The sequence below is a fragment of the Bacillus rossius genome, chromosome 3 (assembly GCF_032445375.1).
Source record: "Bacillus rossius redtenbacheri isolate Brsri chromosome 3, Brsri_v3, whole genome shotgun sequence".
In the NCBI taxonomy this organism is placed as follows: domain Eukaryota; kingdom Metazoa; phylum Arthropoda; class Insecta; order Phasmatodea; family Bacillidae; genus Bacillus; species Bacillus rossius.
In genome coordinates this window covers 18,700,547-18,715,062 of record NC_086332.1, presented here as the reverse complement: position 1 = coordinate 18,715,062, position 14,516 = coordinate 18,700,547, and the positions used below count along the sequence as shown (strand labels likewise).

Here is a 14,516-nt window from a genome sequence, read left to right as displayed (position 1 = left end):
TCGAGCGTGACCCCAATAAATTCAAAGAAACTTAAGGTCACTGAACCCCGGGGGCACGAATCCACAAACCAATTAAGGGAAAAGATACTAGGACACAAGTATTAATTCCCAAACATTAAACAAGCGCGTCGTAGCCACTCCGTGCGAGCACCGCAGGCACTGAGCAGACAACGAACCTCAATAACATTCACCACGGCCACTGGCCTTAATTAAAGTGCCCGTGACAATGATCCAGTCGGATTAGGAGAAATCCCACTAATATAGTTCACAGGGAGACAATATGTTAATAAATTTACAGTCGCCAACTTGATGCCACAATTCTAATAATTAAATACTCTAAAACAATTGTTAAGCCTTAAGCACCCAATTACCAGGTGCAACTATTTAATAGGGCACCTGGAACGTGTTTTTAGCTTATAATAGAGCAAATTAAGTTAATGTAAGTTTTTGGCACCGACTCACAAAGGAGGTGAAACATTCCCTCTCTTGCGAGGCGGCCATGTTTGGCAGTCTCCAACCACTCCGCGCTGGGTCAAGATGTGTGTCCGTGAGCAGTTCTCCACTTTGTTTCACCGACCGTACATTCTGTAGTCATTTTAATATCTAAACCTTTTCTTTTACTTCATAGCTGCTCACGTCGACTCGGCGTGTATTTTGCGGACCCGGGTTTCATTAGTGATTCCGCATCACGTCGCTGACCACACCACTTACGGCACTGGCCGACTCCAGCCAACACGCTTTCGCTAGACAGCCGCGCATACGCCTGCCGGCTGCAACCACAAGTAAGTGTAATGTTTAATTTAAGGTCACGCTCACTGAGCCACCCTAAGACAGTTAACTTTCGGTACTGGCCGACTGCCACGGCAAATTCATTGTGTTATATTAGTGTCGTGTTTTGTTTTGTAATCAGCGTGTATTAATGTACCTGTACAACGGCCCAGACACCGCATAGCACATTGGCATAGTGTTTGTAGCGGTTTTGCCACCACGTAGAGTACGCATAGGGAGTACCGAGTACCCATACGTACCACCGTAGAAGTCCGTTAATTAAACACAAATTAACATAACCGGTGTCGCTTACGATTATTTCGCATCGCCCCGTCCTCCACACGGCCGAGCGGCTTCACAACCAAGTAGGGAAGTTCAGGTTAGACTTCAAATCGCGTACCTGGCTTGGCACACAGGGGCAGAGTACCCACGACTCATTATCAACGGCCAAGTGTCTCACTCGCCTGGCGCCCACCCGGACAACAGCAGCACTGCGACAACCGTAGCGGCCATCAGGTACTTTCCGGGCCTTATCCAGAGGCCTGGTGACGGCAAATGGTGCCCTTGCATTGGGCATAACAACAGAGCCAGAAACCGCGAAAATCGGATCAATATCAGACAAAGGGGACGGAAGACTGCCATTTTGAACGTGCACAGTGGATTTTGGCGCACAGAGGAGCAGCGATAAAGGGACCACCTGGGAGAGCACATCACCGCCTGTGCCACCCCTCTGCCAAATTTCATTTTTACCACCACCCCCCCTCCCGGCCTTCAGCGCTCATCCTTGTCCGCGCACCAACCCCATCTCCTCATATCCACCGCTCCCCTCCCATTCACGCACATCTGGCTGCCCGCCAGCTCCCTCCTCCTCTCACCCTTACCCGAGAGTGTATTGTAAACAGAGCCACGTGCGCGCGCAGTGTAAACATAGACACCGAAGCCCCGCACAACGCGATGGCGGACAGGCTCAAAACGAACACCTGTGGAGTCTGCTACTGGTCACGGGACAGAGACCTGCTGACGGGAAGGGCTAATCCTCTGCCGACATGCAAATGTGCGCCGGACAGCAACTCACCAGGGATCAAGACCGAACCACTACTCGAACCGTGGCACAACAGCATGGAAACGTATAAGCAGGAGAGAACACCACCAGTGAACAACACCCCCTTGCTGGTCCCCACACTACCGGCGATCACCGCCCCTTCCACCACCCACACCAGCGACAGGAGCTCGCTCACCGACCACGCAGCGCACGCGCCGGAGACGACCGAGGCCAAATGCGTGTGTCCTACCCCGGAGGACCTGGCATGAGCCCTGCTACCCAGCAGAGTGACTCTGCCGGAGTTCGCCGGAGCTCCGCATGAGGACCCGAGGGAATTTCTGAGGCTGTGTGAAGCGCGCCTAATCGGGTGCCAGACGCACCAGTCCGAATGGACAGAGCAGGTCAGCGAACAACTGCGAGGGACTGCCTGGAGCTAGTGGTGCTGTGGAGCATATACGCGAACACGTTCAGCCACCGATTCGACACCAGATCGCCTCTTGACGAGTGTTCCGCCCACTTCTATGGGACCAGGCAGAGGGACGACGCAGTCGAGGTGTTCATAGCCACGAAAATTCGACTGTTCCACCGTATCTCACCCGGCACCGACCTGTCCGGAGCGCTGCCTGTCATCACGGGCTTGGTGAGAGACGAGCTGCACCCCTTCCTGCGCTGCTACCATGCCGGTTGGGTAGCAGATTATGTGCAGGAAGTGCACAAAACAGAGCGCATCATTCAGCGGGTCTGCAGGCACGGCCCAGCTGCAAACTCCCGAGGGAGTGACAGCCCACCGGAAGCCCGGCGGAACATGGCACCACGGGACACGCCCTCATACCAATTCAGAGGACCACGAGCCAGTGAGGCACCGCCATCTTTGGCGAGTGGAGCGACCACCACGGGACACCGGGGCATGGGAAAAAGTTCCTCTGTGTCACTTGGGGTGCCTGCGTGGCGAACGCAACTGGCACAGCGAGTGCCCGTGGGGATTCCGGGCGGCACAACCAATCACACAGACGCGCCATGAGGTGCATGCGAGATCACCTCCGCCGCAATGCGCCATCCTGCCGGCACTAGGATTAAGGTGCCCTCCCCCTGCACAGGCCTACAGCCCCGCGCTCTGAGAGGGACACGCCCTCCCAACCTTGTGACAGCTGGGCCACCCGCTAGACAATTTGTTCCACATTTCCGTGGAGGTCAACAGACGGCCAGCCACCGCGTTCGTCGACACCGGAGCGAGCGACGTCTTCGTGCGCCCTCGTTCGTGACCGCAGGCGCGTTGCGCCCGGGGGCTGCGAGATACGCCTGGCCACCAATACACACGCCGGGAGGATGCTGGGACACACCGAGATCGTTGTGAGTACCCAGGAATTGAACAGTTGTGTATCCGCAGTGGTGGTGCAGGATTTGCGCGAGGAGGTGGTGCTGGGACTTCCCTGGCTAGCCCAGCAAGACGTGGTCTTGGTGATGGGACCTCCACACCTCAACCTGGGACGGGCGGAGAGATGTGTAGTGTACGCCCTAGGAGAGACGCCCCTCCACCAGGACATGATGGTACTGACCCTAGCGTACATGCGCCACGACATCCCCCCACATTCCAGGCTGAAGTAAACAAGATCCTGCCCCACACACATGCCAGAAAAACTGCCGATGGGCTCGACACTCCTCCCAACGCACGTCCGCCCGAAGGACTGGAAACGGACACCCCACATAACCCCTGCGAGGCACCCTGTCCAGCAGAAACCTTGCCACAAGGGGAGGCCCCGAAAGCGAGCCCTCCCCCCCAAGAGGCAAGAGGAGCCCGCGGGGACATACACCATGCCGCGCCGGCGGAAAAGGGGCCGACCCCGCCATGCCCGGTACTGGGTAATGGAGGTCATGGGGAGGACTCAGAGAACCCTGCCGGAGCACCCCCTAACCCGAGCCCATCATCCCCGACCCGGATGATACTGAGGCAGAATCACCCCCGAGCCCGACGAGGGGCGATTGGGGACAAGCAGCCTCCTTCACCGAGGCCACTTTTCGCATCACCGTAACATACCTGTGCGAGGAAGGGACCGACCGATCGCGACAGACATGGCGCAGACCTGCGAGGTTGCAGGAGTGCGTGCTAGGCACCACCCAGGGGCGGAGCTCACCCAGCCCGACGCTGATACCCGAGCGAGAACGCCAGCCCTACGGGCGGCCACGTTCGACGAGCTTTCAGAGGAGAAGCCCGCGAGAGTACCCCAGATGGGAGCATAGGCCCACAGCCCGCCTGGCCAAGTACATCCTGGGCAGTCATGTCGTGCCGCCCCACACGTCATGTGCTGCGGCGCCGCCCCCAGACCCAGCAGCCCCCGCAGCTACTGAGGCAGCGTCTGCCAGTGCCACCACTCCACGCGCCGCGGCACCGCCTCCCAGCCCAGCTGCCCCAGCAGCGTACGTGCCGGCATCCACCAGCGCCACTACTCCCTGCGCTGCAGTGCCGCCTCCCAGCCCAGCTGCCCCAGCAGTAACTGAGGCAGCATCAGCCAGCACCACCACTCCATGTGCCACGGTGCTGCCTCCCAGCCCAGCTGCCCCAGTAGTGTCCGAGATGGCATATGCCAGCGCCACCACTCCACGCGCCGCGGCACCGCTTCCCGGCCCAGCTTCCACAGCAGCATCCGAGGCGGCATCCGCCTGCATCATGCGAGCCACAGGATCGCGCCACGAAGGGTTCTGGCTGTTCTAGGGGGTCAACGAGCCGCGGGATCGGGAACACGTGGCGGAGATGGACTTTTACTTTGGGTGGGGTGGGGGGGGCATTTGACATCGTCCTGATCATGGCCTCTAAGCCCATGCTCCGCACCACTAGTACCAGATCCCATTTTCGGAGCGCACCCCTAGCCCAGCAGGAACGAGTCAGGCGAGCGCCTCGGGCGTGACCCCAATAAATTCAAAGAAACTTAAGGTCACTGAACCCAGGGGGCACGGACCCATAAACCAATTAAGGGAAAAGATACTAGGACACAAGTATTAATTCCCAGACATTAAACAAGTGCGTCGTAGCCACTCCATGCGAGCACCGCAGGCACTGAGCAGACAACGAACCTCAATAACATTCACCACGGCCACTGGCCTTAATTAAAGTGCCCGTGACAATGATCCAGTCGGATTAGGAGAAATCCCACTAATATAGTTCACAGGGAGACAATATGTTAATAAATTTACAGTCGCCAACTTGATGCCACAATTCTAATAATTAAATACTCTAAAACAATTGTTAAGCCTTAAGCACCCAATTACCAGGTGCAACTATTTAATAGGGCACCTGGAACATGTTTTTAGCTTATAAAAGAGCAAATTAAGTTAATGTAAGTTTTTGGTACCGACTCACAAAAATTTTGGCACGCGGGGGCAGAGTACCCACGACCCATCATCAACGGCCTAGTGTCTCACTAACCTGGCGCCCACCCAGACAACAGCAGCACCGCGACGCCCGTAGCGCCCGTCAGGTACTTCCCAGGCCTTCTAAAGAGGCCGGGATATGGCAAAGTAGCAATTTATGATTAAATAAATAATAGTACAAAATTTATAATAATGAATTATGTATTTTTTTATATATTTTTGATCTCATTTAAATCACATTAATATGCAGTGAATTTTCATTACGTTAACAGTTACAATAATTACATTTTTTTCTCTTGTAATATTTTTCTGGGACTTGTTTTACTATTATAATATGGAAAAGTGCTGTAACACTGTAAAAACAAATTTACAATTGATTATCATAATTTTTTTTGTATTAAAACAAACAATTCACAAATCTTTCTTTGCTTTTAATTTGAGACCCAGCTACATGAAATGAGAGTATCCAAAGGTTCCAGCTTACTAATTACAAGTTTTAAGTTGGAAAAACACATAACCTTTATTTACATTATAACATGTCTAAAATGTATATTAATATGTTTATTATATCAAATCCGTTTTCACTCTTTTTAAGAGTCTTAGGGTGGTATTCCAAGACGTTTCAGTAAGGTAGCGAATATGCACTGCCTTGTTGGGCAACTGCCGTACCCTAACTCTCGGGTCATATTCCAAAACGTGTCCTAACTGAACCCCTGTAAGGTATCAGATCGGCAGCCGTTTTAATAAACGAGGACTTGTGCGAGGCTATAAACAGTTGTACTTCGTGGAATCCATCGTAATTTTAGCTTATTTTTTTAAAACTATGGAATTATAATGTGAAATTAAATATTTAATTTTGGTTGTACAAGAATAAACAATGAATTTTTGGCCGTATTTGTTTGCTGTTTTTTAGGGTATTAGGGGGGTGGGGGAATTAATAATCGTAAAAATTCCGTTAAAGTTCATTAAAAAGGAAAAAAATATATATACAGTTATGGATCAAATCGGCAACAGATAGGACACCAAAAATCTGTGCCCTAAAAATAAGGGACTGGCCGTGTCCTATCGTGCACTTGGAATATGGTTAGGGTACAGGTATTGCATATTCAACACCTAAACCCTTATTTTTGTGTCTTGGAATACGGCCCTTACTCAACTGCTACATTAGGCTTTATATTTTCTTTAATGTACAGTCTGATCTGTGTCGCATTGATTAGGTTAGGAAATAAAATTGTCATAATGTTTTACTTATTTACACAAAGGCTATAGTTTTATTTACATAATAAAAGTTCGTTTTATGTAGTTTTATTTGGCTGTATAAATACTTAATATTTATTTGTCAAGAAAACTATAACTGGTTTTTAGGTATTTTATGTGTTTCTTAAGAAAGTCATTGTCTTTTCAGCACTGACTGGGTTCTACTTTATAGCACCTTAATTGTTGTCTCTTCTCTACATATACATCTATGAGACAATCTAATAGGGCCCGTTGCTCATGAACTAAACGAAACGCAATTTAAATAATTTAATCAGATTGGACTGGTTGGTAATATTTCACAATTCTTTTATTTTAAAACATTTCAGGACAAAAGATTCAGTTACAATATCCTATTTCGTGGAATGCATTTGTCTCACTTTACGTTTCTATGCCTAGAAATATGACAGCTCGAACCCATGTAATCTATAGTTGATTATTTTTCAGAATTTTCATTAATTCAATAACATTCTCCCGAGTATATATATGTGTGCGCTGTAAAATAAAATGTTCTCGACTGCCATAATTTGCCATCATTATACTCGCGTAAGAATACATGGCTTTCGAAATCGTTTTGGTATGATAATACTATTTTCTTATTAACTCTTAAATTTATTTCAACAATGCACTTCTTTAAAAAATACATGGTAGTTAAAAATATTTTGTCGTTATTTTCTACATTTCACACTTAAACATTTGGGACTATGTATTACGTCAGCGCTATTTGTCATCAATATCAACGTACGCCATTATCCGTATTGTAAGCTAGTGATAAACGTGAATTGACAACCTTGTTCCAGTGTTTCGGCCAGACAGGTGGAAAAATACCTGGTATTCGAGTAAGTATTATTTTGCAATGATGTATTTTCGCTTGCAGTTATTTGAATACAGATACCAGTTATCACAATCAAAGTTGTCTGGGTGTGGTACGGGTGCAGCAAATTTTGGATCTGTCAAATATTCGTCTGTGGATTTCATACTTTATATTGTAATAGAACTTGATAATTTGCGCAAATGGGTTTAATTTTAATTTTGTTTATTCATAGTTACGTTAAATAATGTAAGGGATGTCAATTTTTCTAATATAACTGCTTCGCATGACGCTTACAAAGGAGTTTAGGCTAACACTAATTAAAATTGAAATAGTTTATTTAGGCCTTGGCTCAATTTAGTAATGGGTTTCTATTGATATTGCACTTCCGCATAATTTAGCAGACTTTTTCATGCTCCCTTACGCTCTGTTGTAATCTCCCTGTTTTCAGTTGGGACAATGTACTTTCGTTTGTAAACACCACGTGAAGGCGATACAGGTATATTTTTATTAAAGGTTTATTTTCTTTGTTTTTTCCTTAGACAGCTAATATAATAATTAGGCCCGTTTCACAATGTAAGAGTAATGTATGTTCACATCGCGATATGTTAGGGATATTGATGAACGACGTCAACAAGGCAGTGTTGAAGTATTTACGACCTAAGTTCTTACAGTACAAGTGTGGGAATAGGGTGTTTTGGACGGGGAATATTCAAATGCTTGTATTGTACAAAATGTAATTGAGGAAATACAAATATAGTACTGAATATATTTTTCATATAGTATTCTATACTGGGATAGGCTGTAGTACACTTTATGATACTTGAGAGGTTTAAATCAATTTGAAAATGATCAATTTAATTATTAAGATTGATATCGCAAAATATACTAAACCGTTTGGGATTATATTTTACAGTACAATACCCTGGGGAAATAATAGGTATGTCAATAGATAGTGCTGTAGTATAGAATATAATGAAAGTTAGTGCTATAAAGAAATGTATTTGTGCAAAACAAACATGTGAATGCTCTCTGCCCAAAGCTCCTATATTCCCTTACGTGTCCTATAAGAATGTAGGGTGGTAATGAGGTCAGCACAGCCATGTGAGTGATGTTATCAATATTATTGAGATCTAGACTACTCCACGGAGTATCTACAATTGCACGCATGTGGACAGATCCTTACAGTTTAGTTTGGCATACTGCAGCTCTTCTGTGTATGTATTTAAATTTGGTGGAACTTTTACCCAGTTATATTAATTTAATATTTAAATAAATACGTCCTTGCATTTCTTTGGTGACTCCGATACACTTTACAACCCATTTCCAATAAATTTCTTACTACCTATACTTTACTGTTTACTTATTTATTCAATTTATAAAGATATTCCATTTTACATACTACTTCACTCCTACTTGTACAACAACTGCTACTATTGCTCCAAACTCACTCACTTTTGTATTTATTTTCTGGATGCTATTTAGTCTTTCACTGTTATCAATATTACATTTTTAATTTTCCTTACACCATGCTCAATAATTCAAAATAATCTGGTAATAGGGTATAAGTGGTTAAGCTTATTTAAGTAAAACGATTGCCGCTCGCACTTGTAAGCAGAATGGCTTAGTTTTGCGATACCACTGGAAATTGTAAAACTTTATTCATTCTTATTTTAATTCATTTATCTACTTAACAAGCATATTGAGAAGGGTTTAATTAGCCTATTGCAATTTAATATTATTTCCATCAAGATTTACTAATTTTTACTAAATCAAACCAAACAATTTTGTATGATTTTATATACTTTTTTCAAGTAGCAAGTTTTTTACAATTCAGATGAATAATTACACCCTTACCATACGTAGAGAATTTGACCTAAAAAATCTTAACCTTTAATTATATGGGCAATGACATGAATAAATTAGGTGTATGTTAACCCTGCCAACCCATTATATAGCTAGGTTGCAATGTTTCAAATCAAACACTACCTATATCATCAGTATGTTATGTCATTAAACCTAATTAATTTGATTTGGATGCCAGAGTTTTGGGACAGTCCATTTATCGAGGAGAAGGGGTAGTAATGAGCGACAGTTGACTAAATTTAGTAATAATTTATGTTTTATGATGTTAAATTAGGAAAAAAAACCAAGAAGTTACTGTTTTTTATCAATGTTTAGGTTATGTTTGTTTGAGCTCTACTATCTTTTATTAATTTTTTGTTGATATTTACGTTCCGGAAGGTTATTGTTCATGGTTTTGAAAGGTAAAAACATGTTATATCTGGCGTGGTAGCAGGATGTGCCCTGCTGTAAAATTCAACAGCATTATCAGTTGCCTTTTGGCAGCCCGCATGAACTGATGCAATGCTAATAATTTTAGCGCCAGTTTAATTGGTATCAGGCTGCATTTTAAATCTCTTTTGGAATTTCTAGCTATCTTTAATTTTTTTTAACATAGGCCTCAGAACAGTTTAAAACTTACAAGCAAATACAACACACACACTATATTTATATGGTATGTAACCCAGGTTACATGAAGGTAAATATTCGGGAATGATATAAAGACTTTATTAATTTTAGACCTCCCTTAAATTACATTCAAAAGCCTATAGATAAAAATAGTATAAGCCCAATATTCATCGAATTTTACGCACAAGCCCGAATATTTCCGAAAAAACTATAAATTATTTTCAATTCCAAAAAAAAAAAATGATGAATACAAACAAATTTTTAAGTAACTAGCTAAACTCGGCCATGCTTTGGTGTGGCTCAGTCTGATATGAAATTAATAGGAAAGTAAATTTAAGTATTCTAGCGAACATAGCTTCTCAGAGGAATTACATCATTTAATTTAATACCCTGCTTTGCATTGCTGTGACTATGCTGTGGAATGAAAGAAAGGATAAAAATATTTTTATTTTTAATTTTATTTTAAAGCTAGTGGATGGAATACATTTTTTGTTTGTCCATTTCCTGCATAAACATTGAGATCAGATGGTTTACCGACTCTTGAGCATGCCCATGAGAGTAGCACTTGTTTTCTAAATTTAAACAGCACACTTGAAAAGATTGCCCTTGCGCTTTATTGATAGTCATAGTGAACGCAAGGAGTATTGGAAATTGAAGCCGTTGGAACTTGAACGCTATGTCAGTTGGAATCAGTGGTATTAATGGAAGTAGTACGTCTTCACCTTAATGAGGTCCAAATAAAATTGTTGCTTCCATTAAGTAGATTGTTCATAAATTTTTTAACTACTAATGATGCCTTTGCATATTCTTCGGCTGATTAATGTTCCACTTAACCATGCGTGATTTTGATAATTTGTTTCAATGCTTTGGAAAACCTTGTATACAAATTCTTCTTTTGAGTTCACGATATTGCAAAAATTAGATGGGAAGGTGATTTTTTTCCTATTTCTGGATTTGTGGGTACAGTGCCATTACCAACTTCAAGTAATTTTTGTGGAAATATGTCAGCTGTTGGATCGGTTTAAAAATGAACTCTCAGATTTGTTAAATGCATTGTTTTGATTGTGTTCCAAAAAGTTTAATATTTGAAACAGGCATTCAATTCATGAACTGGTGTTGAGCGAGGTATAACTGGAAGCGTTTGCCTGAAGTCACCGGATAGTGACACCAATGCTCCACCAAATTGAACCTGATTATTTCTCAAGTCTTTCAGTGTATTGTCTAATGCTTCCAATGACATCTTGTGATCCAACTTGTAAAATGTGTACTATGGCAAGCGAAAACAAAAGACGGTGGTAAAATTCAACTTTTTCTTCTTCTTTTTGTTTTATCACGTGCACCTTCTACGGAGAATATATGCATTCCTTGAAGAGTCTAATCACCTTACTCACTAAGACCTACCAGATATAATTAGGTTCTAAACTACATATTAGCAGAATGTGAATAAAATTATAAAAAAATCTATTTAGAAAGTATTTTTTTTCTTTTCCAAAAACACTCAGAGCCATATATGTTTATTTCTAACTGAACACAATAATATAAAAATTCATGCTTCTTTGAAAATGACGGACTTCCCGGAAAATTGGCATATATATTTTTTTACATTTTTCTATAAAAACCTTGGTATATTGAAATGCAACGTTGTGTCAAAATTTTAAGTTAATCGATTGACTACTTTTCAAGTTTTGCGAGCACAGACGTATGGAGGATGGTTTTACACACACACACACACATACACACGTGCGCACACACACGTGCACACACACATACACATATATATTAAAAATTATTATTAAATGAACTTAAAAATGTATTAAATAACATTTCTAGCTGGCTGTAATTTCTCAATATTAGAAGTCACACAAACATACATTCTTTGTTTGTGAAATTTTACAAGTTTAAAGGTATTTCTTTTAATTCAGTAAATATACAAAGTTTTAACAACTTTAATTTTTGAAATTTTCAAATGGTAGAATTTTATGTAGGCTCATGATATTGATATGCTAATACTGATAGTGGTTAGTTGATGTCATATTATCAGTTACATCTAGGAACCAGTACATCATTATTTAAAAATGTAGATGAGTAGAAAATGTTGATTTTTATCATCAGTTACATCAAAATTTTAAACATACCTTTATGTTTACAGTTCTACTAAAAGCATGAGCATAGATTCTATTTCTTATCAAAGATTTAATTTTGGATAATTGTGCCGGAAATTAGGCATTTCGACACCTTTTTAAATTTTTACTATAATTTTAAATTAATTTTGGAAATTTTATGTTTCTAATTTTATTTGGTTACAAGGGGGCGATTTACTTTTTGTTAGGCCGGTGTACGCCTCGTGTTTAAACTTTGTGCCAGTAGTCTGAAGCACCTTGCCCAAAGACGTATCTGATATTTTGCAGATCTAATACTTGGCTGGCAACCAGCTTAAAATTTCTCTCGCCTGCAGTCACGTCCCGAGTTTGTAATATTATTTCTCTTCATGACCAAAACTGCATAGAGCAGCTTCTGGGCTGCAAGCTGCTACTTCTTAGAGACCTGCTGAGAGTAGTAAGTCTTGTCACGAACGGGTATCCCATGGACGCTTGTTCCCAGCTTCGTTGCGCCTTTTGTTTCCCCCCCCCTCCCCCTTAGTTCTGAGAAATCCAGGAGCAGTGACCTGACATGAACTTAGCCAAGACGATGGCCTATTTCAAGGACCTTCTCCCTGGTCCTAAAGAGACCTCCGCGACACCTAGCGGCAGAAAAAAGCAACTTCAGCCATGGTGGCCAGCGAGCTCAGACTACGCTCGTGACACCTGGCGGCGAGTCAGTTCACCGCCTCAGTTAGTTACCCTTTACGCCGCCAGAGCGCAGCGCCGCTACGCCTTATGGCCCTATGCTTCTTCCTCGTGACCTGTAGAAGTCGATTGTTTCATGCTTCCTGTACCTGCCGGTAGAGACCGCAGCAGTCGCTCTTTGGCGCGAACTACTGAAGTCGTGTGTACAACCACTCTGGCACCTTCGGAAACTTTCGGCCTAGAACCGAACATTCCCCCTCCTTTGACCCAGGGCCTCACCGCCCGATTTAATTAGGAGCTTTGTCCGCCATTGGGGCACTCAGTCCTCTGACCTCGGCTACTGACCACGTCTTCTCGGCGTCCTCTGCGCTAGGAGGCTTTTCGCGGGAATTGCGAATTTGTGTGCAGAAGAGATGTAGTCAGTTGCTCTAAGGGATGTGATCCCATTTGTTCAGTAGTCGGTCAGTAGTAGTAATTAGTTCAAGTCATGTCTCTAATTTTAGAGTTTTAGTATTTTTTTTCATTTTTTTTTCTAAATTTTTGGTTTCGTTCGCGCATCCGCGACTTCTCGGTCCGCGGCATCCTGATGTCGGCGCGAGACACCTAGTGAGCTCCGAACTCTACACCCTGTTTGGTGAGTAATCCGGCCTTTTCCCCCACATTCCTGTTTGTTGGCCTTTTGCGCCGACGGTGTATGACTGTCTGGAAGCAGGTCTAATTCGTTTTGAATTTGACTTGGGTTTCAGACAGGGTCGAAGTGCTGGCGAGACAAATTGCTCCCAGCTCGTGGTCCTGCACCTCCACTGCGGGTCATGTTAGAAGAGATGTTTCCGCGACCCAACGTTATCTTTTGAAGACCCGGGTGGTAATGTAAAATCAACATCCCCCCCCCCCCCCCTTTTCTAGCTACGAACTATATTAATCGATACTTATAAATTTTTGTTTGTGTAATTGTTTGTTGTTCAAGTTGAGTATGTGTTGTTATAATAATATCGGGCCGGCCCATTCTCGAAAAACTTAAATATATTGTTAATATCATTAATTGGGAAAGTTACAAATGCCAAATCAAATGGAAAACAGAATTCATTATTTACATTTTTAAATAAAACAGGGAACCAATAGACCAAGCTACTTGTGTAGTGTTAATTTATTTATGATATACCTTCTTCCCTTAAACGATCCACCAGCTCCCAAGTTGCTTGTGTGCAGGGAGTTCCAAATTGTCTTGTTCTCCACCTCGTGCCACCTCTGGTCAATAACTTTATTATTCTTACCCAGCAAGTTTCCAAGGCTCTTTTTAATTAATTTTAAATAATTTAATTTTGAGGCACGAGGGGTATTACAATATAATATATACAATATTAATTATATATAATCCAAAGTTAAATATATAATTTATATAAACCAAAAATTAAATATATAATATATATAATCATCCATAATTAAGTGTGTGTCATATATATTTTTTTTTCATGGAAGGAATTAAGTTGGAAAAAAATTACAGAATTTGACATTAGATAATAGGCTTGTTCTTCTTGTGTTTATGTATGTATTCATTTGTGTTTTCTTGAGGTTTTTGATGATGACCAATGTAAACCAGCAGAAGCATATGTCCATTAAATTGTTTTGAATTAATCTTTCCCGTGGCAATAATCATTTTAAAAAAACTAATAATTTTCAAGTTGTAATGTCATTTTCATTAAAATATTAGCCAAGTGTTACTATTAAAAGCCTCAATATTTTTTTAAAAATCAGCTTTTATTGTGTATGTTGTGTCCATATAAGCTGATAACTAATAAAAATAATTTGTGTTTATTTTATAGATTAAATGCCAAAGTTTAATTTTATCAATGATTTACATTTTGTAGGTGGTGTTAACAGTATAGAGTACCCTATGTAAGATGGCAAAGAAGGTGAAAAAAAAACTGCAAAACATTTTTGATGTCTAAGCTGAAGAATACCTTACGTTTGTGTGAATATTTAATATATACAACAAAATGTAATTTTTATGTTTTTG

The 14,516-nt window shown here is 42.2% G+C and overlaps 1 protein-coding gene across 4 annotated transcripts in view; it reads left to right on the top strand.

Annotated features, from left to right (window-relative positions):
- Window positions 1–6,637: 6,637 nt before the first annotated feature.
- Window positions 6,638–14,516, top strand: part of LOC134530305 (armadillo segment polarity protein) — a 64,153-nt gene continuing 56,274 nt past the window's right edge. The window contains exon 1 of one of the 4 annotated variants that reach the window (XM_063365027.1): window positions 6,638–7,269. The gene's annotated coding sequence lies outside the window, so the exon portion shown is untranslated. The remainder of the gene's footprint in view (window positions 7,270–14,516) is intronic. The other 3 variants (XM_063365028.1, XM_063365030.1, XM_063365029.1) reach the window with 3 other exon arrangements.